The sequence below is a fragment of the Salmo salar genome, chromosome 26, assembly GCF_965601325.2.
Source record: "Salmo salar chromosome 26, fSalSal1, whole genome shotgun sequence".
NCBI classification, from domain to species: domain Eukaryota; kingdom Metazoa; phylum Chordata; class Actinopteri; order Salmoniformes; family Salmonidae; genus Salmo; species Salmo salar.
In genome coordinates this window covers 54,915,001-54,923,330 of record NC_138316.1, presented here as the reverse complement: position 1 = coordinate 54,923,330, position 8,330 = coordinate 54,915,001, and the positions used below count along the sequence as shown (strand labels likewise).

At 49.2% G+C, this 8,330-nt stretch overlaps 1 protein-coding gene across 1 annotated transcript in view; it reads right to left on the bottom strand.

Moving 5' to 3' along the window:
* Positions 1–6,076: 6,076 nt before the first annotated feature.
* Positions 6,077–8,330, bottom strand: part of LOC106588126 (palmitoyltransferase ZDHHC7) — a 48,037-nt gene continuing 45,783 nt past the window's right edge. Inside the window, exon 7 of the mRNA XM_082969869.1 lies at positions 6,077–8,330. This exon is cut by the window's right edge and continues 5,574 nt beyond it. The gene's annotated coding sequence lies outside the window, so the exon portion shown is untranslated.

Genomic DNA, 8,330 nt, shown 5'->3' with positions numbered 1-8,330 from the left:
CTGCAGGTTAGGAGAACACGCTGCAGGTTCAGGTTAGGAGAACACGCTGCAGGTTAGGAGAACACGCCGCAGGTTAGGAGAACACGCCGCAGGTTAGGAGAACACGCTGCAGGTTAGGAGAACACGCTGCAGGTTAGGAGGACACGCCGCAGGTTCAGGTTAGGAGAACACGCTGCAGGTTAGGAGAACACGCTGCTGGTTAGGAGAACACGCTGCAGGTTAGGAGAACACGCCGCAGGTTCAGGTTAGGAGAACACGCTGCAGGTTAGGAGAACACGCTGCAGGTTAGGAGAACACGCTGCAGGTTCAGGTTAGGAGAACACGCCGCAGGTTAGGAGAACACGCTGCAGGTTAGGAGAACACGCTGCAGGTTCAGGTTAGGAGAACACGCTGCAGGTTAGGAGAACACGCTGCTGGTTAGGAGAACACGCTGCAGGTTAGGAGAACACGCTGCAGGTTAGGAGAACACGCTGCAGGTTAGGAGAACACGCTGCTGGTTCAGGTTAGGAGAACACGCTGCAGGTTAGGAGAACACGCTGCAGGTTAGGAGAACACGCTGCAGGTTAGGAGAACACGCTGCAGGTTAGGAGAACACGCTGCAGGTTAGGAGAACACGCTGCTGGTTAGGAGAACACGCTGCAGGTTAGGAGAACACGCTGCAGGTTAGGAGAACACGCTGCAGGTTAGGAGAACACGCTGCAGGTTCAGGTTAGGAGAACACGCCGCAGGTTAGGAGAACACGCTGCAGGTTAGGAGAACACGCCGCAGGTTAGGAGAACACGCCGCAGGTTAGGAGAACACGCCGCAGGTTAGGAGAACACGCTGCAGGTTCAGGTTAGGAGAACACGCTGCAGGTTAGGAGAACACGCCGCAGGTTAGGAGAACACGCTGCAGGTTAGGAGAACACGCTGCAGGTTAGGAGAACACGCCGCAGGTTAGGAGAACACGCTGCAGGTTCAGGTTAGGAGAACACGCTGCAGGTTAGGAGAACACGCTGCAGGTTCAGGTTAGGAGAACACGCTGCAGGTTAGGAGAACACGCTGCAGGTTCAGGTTAGGAGAACACGCTGCAGGTTAGGAGAACACGCCGCAGGTTAGGAGAACACGCCGCAGGTTAGGAGAACACGCTGCAGGTTAGGAGAACACGCTGCTGGTTAGGAGAACACGCTGCAGGTTAGGAGAACACGCTGCAGGTTCAGGTTAGGAGAACACGCTGCAGGTTAGGAGAACACGCTGCAGGTTAGGAGAACACGCTGCAGGTTAGGAGAACACGCTGCAGGTTAGGAGAACACGCTGCAGGTTAGGAGAACACGCTGCAGGTTAGGAGAACACGCTGCAGGTTCAGGTTAGGAGAACACGCCGCAGGTTAGGAGAACACGCCGCAGGTTAGGAGAACACGCTGCAGGTTAGGAGAACACGCCGCAGGTTAGGAGAACACGCTGCAGGTTAGGAGAACACGCTGCAGGTTAGGAGAACACGCCGCAGGTTCAGGTTAGGAGAACACGCTGCAGGTTAGGAGAACACGCCGCAGGTTCAGGTTAGGAGAACACGCCGCAGGTTAGGAGAACACGCCGCAGGTTCAGGTTAGGAGAACACGCTGCAGGTTAGGAGAACACGCTGCAGGTTCAGGTTAGGAGAACACGCTGCAGGTTAGGAGAACACGCTGCAGGTTAGGAGAACACGCCGCAGGTTCAGGTTAGGAGAACACGCTGCTGGTTAGGAGAACACACTGCAGGTTAGGAGAACACGCTGCAGGTTAGGAGAACACGCTGCAGGTTAGGAGAACACGCCGCAGGTTAGGAGAACACGCTGCAGGTTAGGAGAACACGCTGCAGGTTAGGAGAACACGCTGCAGGTTAGGAGAACACGCTGCAGGTTCAGGTTAGGAGAACACGCTGCAGGTTAGGAGAACACGCTGCAGGTTAGGAGAACACGCTGCAGGTTCAGGTTAGGAGAACACGCTGCAGGTTAGGAGAACACGCTGCAGGTTAGGAGAACACGCCGCAGGTTAGGAGAACACGCTGCAGGTTAGGAGAACACGCTGCAGGTTAGGAGGACACGCTGCAGGTTAGGAGAACACGCTGCAGGTTAGGAGGACACGCTGCAGGTTAGGAGAACACGCTGCTGGTTAGGAGAACACGCTGCTGGTTAGGAGAACACGCTGCTGGTTAGGAGAACACGCTGCAGGTTAGGAGAACACGCTGCAGGTTAGGAGAACACGCTGCAGGTTAGGAGAACACGCTGCAGGTTCAGGTTAGGAGAACACGCTGCAGGTTAGGAGAACACGCTGCTGGTTAGGAGAACACGCTGCAGGTTAGGAGAACACGCTGCAGGTTAGGAGAACACCCTGCTGGTTAGGAGAACACGCTGCAGGTTAGGAGAACACGCTGCAGGTTAGGAGAACACGCTGCAGGTTAGGAGAACACGCTGCAGGTTCAGGTTAGGAGAACACGCTGCAGGTTAGGAGAACACGCTGCTGGTTAGGAGAACACGCTGCAGGTTAGGAGAACACGCTGCAGGTTCAGGTTAGGAGAACACGCTGCAGGTTAGGAGAACACGCTGCAGGTTAGGAGAACACGCTGCAGGTTAGGAGAACACGCTGCAGGTTAGGAGAACACGCTGCAGGTTAGGAGAACACGCTGCAGGTTAGGAGAACACGCTGCAGGTTAGGAGAACACGCTGCTGGTTTTTGTGTTTGTATGCCGCGCTCGATTTAAAAGGCACAACCTTTAGATTTCTTGGTGTCCGTCATTGATTCTTGAATAATCTGATTTATATGAATCTAACACGATCTTATCAGACTCAATGCATATTGGTTCACATCCACACATTTTTTTTTGTACAGGCCAATAAATGGAACAGCCAAATAGCCATCATTATAAAGGCAATTTAAGACACATTTTAAAAAACATCTTTCAAAAATTGGTAGTAGGTACCAGGCACACTGGTTTGAAGGTCACGAACTGCAACTCTGTTAGTTTGTCAACAGTTTCCTGTGTATCAAGAAAGATCTAACACCCAAAGGACAAAACTGTTGGAAGTATTGAAGTCGACATGGACCAGCATCCCTGTGGAACGCTTTCCACACCTTGTAGAGTTCATGCCCCTGAAGAATCGAGGCTGTTCTGAAGGCAAAAGGGGGGTGTATCTCAATACTAGGAAGGTGTACTTAATGTTTTGTTCACTCAGTGTGTCTGCAGAGGTTACAGAAGATGGAAATGCTAAAAAAGTGTCCCACTTTTATTCTGACTTTACTCAAATAAATACTACAAGACAAAATTAACAGGAAATAATACGTCAAGAATCAGACTGTTGTGCAAATGGAATAGACAACTGGTGGAAATTATAGGCAATTAGCAAGACACCCCCAATAAAGGAGTGGTTCTGCAGGTGGTGACCACAGACCACTTCTCAGTTCCTATGCTTCCTGGCTGATGTTTTGGTCACTTTTGAATGCTGGCGGTGCTTTCACTCTAGTGGTAGCATGAGACGGAGTCTACAACCCACACAAGTGGCTCAGGTAGTGCAGCTCATCCAGGATGGCACATCAATGCGAGCTGTGGCAAGAAGGTTTGCTGTGTCTGTCAGCGGTGTCCAGAGCATGGAGGCGCTACCAGGAGACAGGCCAGTACATCAGGAGACGTGGAGGAGGCCGTAGGAGGGCAACAACCCAGCAGCAGGACCGCTACCTCCACCTTTGTGCAAGGAGGAGCAGGAGGAGCACTGCCAGAGCCCTGCAAAATGACCTCCAGCAGGCCACAAATGTGCATGTGTCTGCTCAAACGGTCAGAAACAGACTCCATGAGGGTGGTATGAGGGCCCGACATCCACAGGTGGGGGTTCTGCTTACAGCCCAACACCGTGCAGGACGTTTGGCATTTGCCAGAGAACACCAAGATTGGCAAATTCGCCACTGGCGCCCTGTGCTCTTCACAGATGAAAGCAGGTTCACACTGAGCATATGTGACAGACGTGACAGTCTGGAGACGCCGTGGAGAACGTTCTGCTGCCTGCAACATCCTCCAGCATGACCGGTTTGGCGGTGGGTCAGTCATGGTACTCATCCAGTAACGGAGCTCATCCAGTTTATTCTCCAGTGATTGGTAGGATAGTCTCTAACGGAGCTCATCCAGTTTATTCTCCATTGATTGGTAGGATAGTCTCTAACGGAGCTCATCCAGTTTCTTCTCCAGTGATTGGTAGGATAGTCTAACGGAGCTCATCCAGTTTATTCTCCAGTGATTGGTAGGATAGTCTCTAACGGAGCTCATCCAGTTTATTCTCCAGTGATTGGTAGGATAGTCTCTAACGGAGCTCATCCAGTAAATGTGCTATCAGTTTTTTTTCATATAAATTTGCAAACATTTAAAAAAAAACTGTATTTGCTTTGTCATTATGGGGTATTGAGTGTAGATTGATGAGGAAAAAAATAATAATAATTGATTATAGAATAAGGCTGTAATGTAACAAAATGTGGAAAAAGTCAAGGGGTCTAAATACTTTCCAAATGCACTGTACAGATTCTCTATACCGTAGAGCTGTTTACAACACACAGCACCCTGCTACAGATTCTCTATACTGTGTAGGTGCCAAGCAGCCTCGTTCAACCAGCCTGATCTCACCAGCGGTCAGTAGGTATCACAAGGCTACGTGCCAGGTGGCTGCGTCTCAAATAGCACCTTAATCCCTTTATAGTGCACTGCTTGTCACCGGGGCCTATAGAGAAGAGGGTGCGATACTCAGGGAGTTCTCAGTAGTGTTTGAATGGAGGGAGAGAGAAGCGACTGAATCCAGATTACTAGGTAGGGATATAGGGGAGGGGATAACCTAGTCAGTTGAACATTTGAATGCATTCAACCGAAATGTGCCTTCTGTATTAACCCCTCTGAATCAGAGAGGTGCAAGGGGCTGCCTTAATCCACGTCCCCGACATCGGAGGAAGGGCAGACAGTCCAGTAACGATGATTCAGAGGAAGGGCAGACAGTCCAGTAACGATGATTCAGAGGAAGGGCAGACAGTCCAGTAACGATGATTCAGAGGAACAGCAGACAGTCCAGTAACGTTGATTCAGAGGAAGGGCAGACAGTCCAGTAACGATGATTCAGAGGAACAGCAGACAGTCCAGTAACGATGATTCAGAGGAACAGCAGACAGTCCAGTAACGTTGATTCAGAGGAAGGGCAGACAGTCCAGTAACGTTGATTCAGAGGAAGGGCAGACAGTCCAGTAACGTTGATTCAGAGGAAGGGCAGACAGTCCAGTAACGTTGATTCAGAGGAAGGGCAGACAGTCCAGTAACGTTGATTCAGAGGAAGGGCAGACAGTCCAGTAACGTTGATTCAGAGGAAGGGCAGACAGTCCAGTAACGATGATTCAGAGGAAGGGCAGACAGTCCAGTAACAGTCAACGATGCTAAGGTCATGATATGGTTGGATGCACCCCAAATGGCACCCTATTCCCTATGTAGTGCACTATTTTAGACCAGAGCCCTATTGCACCCTATTCCCTATATATAGTGCACTACTTTAGACCAGAGCCCTATGGCACCCTATTCCCTATATAGTGCACTACATTAGACAAGAGCCCTATGGAACCCTATTCCCTATATATAGTGCACTACTTTAGACCAGAGCCCTATGGCACCCTATTCCCTATATAGTGCACTACTTTAGACCAGAACCCTATGGCTCCCTATTCCCTCTATATATATATATAGTGCACTACTTTAGACCAGAACCCTATGGCTCCCTATTCCCTATATATATATATATAGTGCACTACTTTAGACCAGAGCCCTATGGCACCCTATTCCCTATATATAGTGCACTACTTTAGACCAGAGCCCTATGGCACCCTATTCCCTATATAGTGCACTACTTTAGACCAGAGCCCTATGGCACCCTATTCCCTATATAGTGCACTACTTTAGACCAGAGCCCTAAGTGTGTACAATAGATGTACTATTGTAAAGTGGTTGTTCCACTGGATATCATAAGGTCAATGCACCAATTTGTAAGTCGCTCTGGATAAGAGCGTCTGCTAAATGACGTAAACGTAAATGTTTTACATACGGACATGTTGTTCACAAACTCTTTATTTTAAAACAAACGATTTCTACAATCATAAAACAAATGGATACAGTTTAAAAAAGATACGGCATTAAAATCCAAAGGCGGATATTTGCAAGATTGATGATTGTATTGAATAGGGGACTCGTATCTCATTAAAACAAACTGTTGTTTGATGATCATCAATAGTCAGTCGCACAATGGCTCTGTTGTGAAGCCATCAAAATAAGCAGAGAGATGATGAGGTCAGGAGGGCTGAGGGGGAACAAAATGGTGGACTGAAACAACCTTCATCATGAGATGAGGTCAGGAGGGCTGAGGGGGAACAAAATGGTGGACTGAAACAACCTTCATCATGAGGAAGGTCAGGAGGCCTGAGGGGGAACAAAATGGTGGACTGAAACAACCTTCATCATGAGATGAGGTCAGGAGGGCTGAGGGAGAACAAAATGGTGGACTGAAACAACCTTCATCATGAGATGAGGTCAGGAGGGCTGAGGGGGAACAAAATGGTGGACTGAAACAACCTTCATCATGAGGAAGGTCAGGAAGCCTGAGGGAGAACAAAATGGTGGACTGAAACAACCTTCATCATGAGATGAGGTCAGGAGGGCTGAGGGGGAACAAAATGGTGGACTGAAACAACCTTCATCATGAGATGAGGTCAGGAGGGCTGAGGGGGAACAAAATGGTGGACTGAAACAACCTTCATCACGAGATGAGGTCAGGAGGGCTGAGGGGGAACAAAATGGTGGACTGAAACAACCTTCATCACGAGGGAGGTCAGGAGGGCTGAGGGGGAACAAAATGGTGGACTGAAAAAGCCTTCATCAGTTGTTATAAAGACTGTCACTACAAGCTTCCCGTTGGTTGACAGACCCATTGCTTCACCAATGAAGTTTGTATTAAAGGCTGTGTGTTCCAAACTGGCTGCCTATTCCCTAAATAATGCACTTCCTATGGCTCCGGTCAAAAGTAGTGCACTATATAGGGAATAGGGTGCCAGTTGGGACATACGCCAAAGCTCCAACAGGTTCTAACTGAGAGAGTAAGACTGACTGTCTATCAGAAGAGCGGTGAGCCTGCCAGGGCACAAGGATGGATGTGCTTGTGTTCCTTTCACCCTACCAGTTCACCATTAAGACGGGACCAGACAAAGAGCAGCTCGTCTCAAGACTTGATTCAGCATAAAGAGCAGCTCGTCTCAAGACTTGATTCAGCATAAAGAGCAGCTCGTCTCAAGACTTGATTCAGCATAAAGAGCAGCTCGTCTCAAGACTTGATTCAGCATAAAGAGCAGCTCGTCTCAAGACTTGATTCAGCATAAAGAGCAGCTCGTCTCAAGACTTGATTCAGCATAAAGAGCAGCTCGTCTCAAGACTTGATTCAGCATAAAGAGCAGCTCGTCTCAAGACTTGATTCAGCATAAAGAGCAGCTCGTCTCAAGACTTGATTCAGCATAAAGAGCAGCTCGTCTCAAGACTTGATTCAGCATAAAGAGCAGCTCGTCTCAAGACTTGATTCAGCATAAAGAGCAGCTCGTCTCAAGACTTGATTCAGCATAAAGAGCAGCTCGTCTCAAGACTTGATTCAGCATAAAGAGCAGCTCGTCTCAAGACTTGATTCAGCATAAAGAGCAGCTCGTCTCAAGACTTGATTCAGCATAAAGAGCAGCTCGTCTCAAGACTTGATTCAGCATAAAGAGCAGCTCGTCTCAAGACTCGATTCGTCTCTGATGGGCAGCGGAAGAGAAACATCCTGTTATTCTCACCAACTCAATACTGAGAGGTCTCGGACAAGGACATGTTTAAATACAACAGCTGACTGCTTAAATGTCATATATAATCCACCAAGTCAATATTAGGAAGGTGTTCTTAATGTTTTGGGTATGTCCCCTGGGTATATAGGGAACAGCATTTGGGACGCAACCAAGGTGGAAACGAGGGTACAGTAAGACAGGGGGTTGTGGGGGGAAACGAGGGTACAGTAAGACAGGGGGTTGGGGGGGTGGAAACGAGGGTACAGTAAGACAGGGGGTTGTGGTAGGGGGGGGTACAGTAAGACGGGGGTTGTGGTGGGGGGGTGGAAACGAGGGTACAGTAAGACAGGGGGTTGTGGTGGGGGGGTGGAAACGAGGGTACAGTAAGACAGGGGGTTGTGGTGGGGGGGTGAAAACGAGGGTACAGTAAGACAGGGGGTTGTGGTGGGGGGGTGGAAACGAGGGTACAGTAACACAGGGGGTTGTGGTGGGGGGGTGAAAAT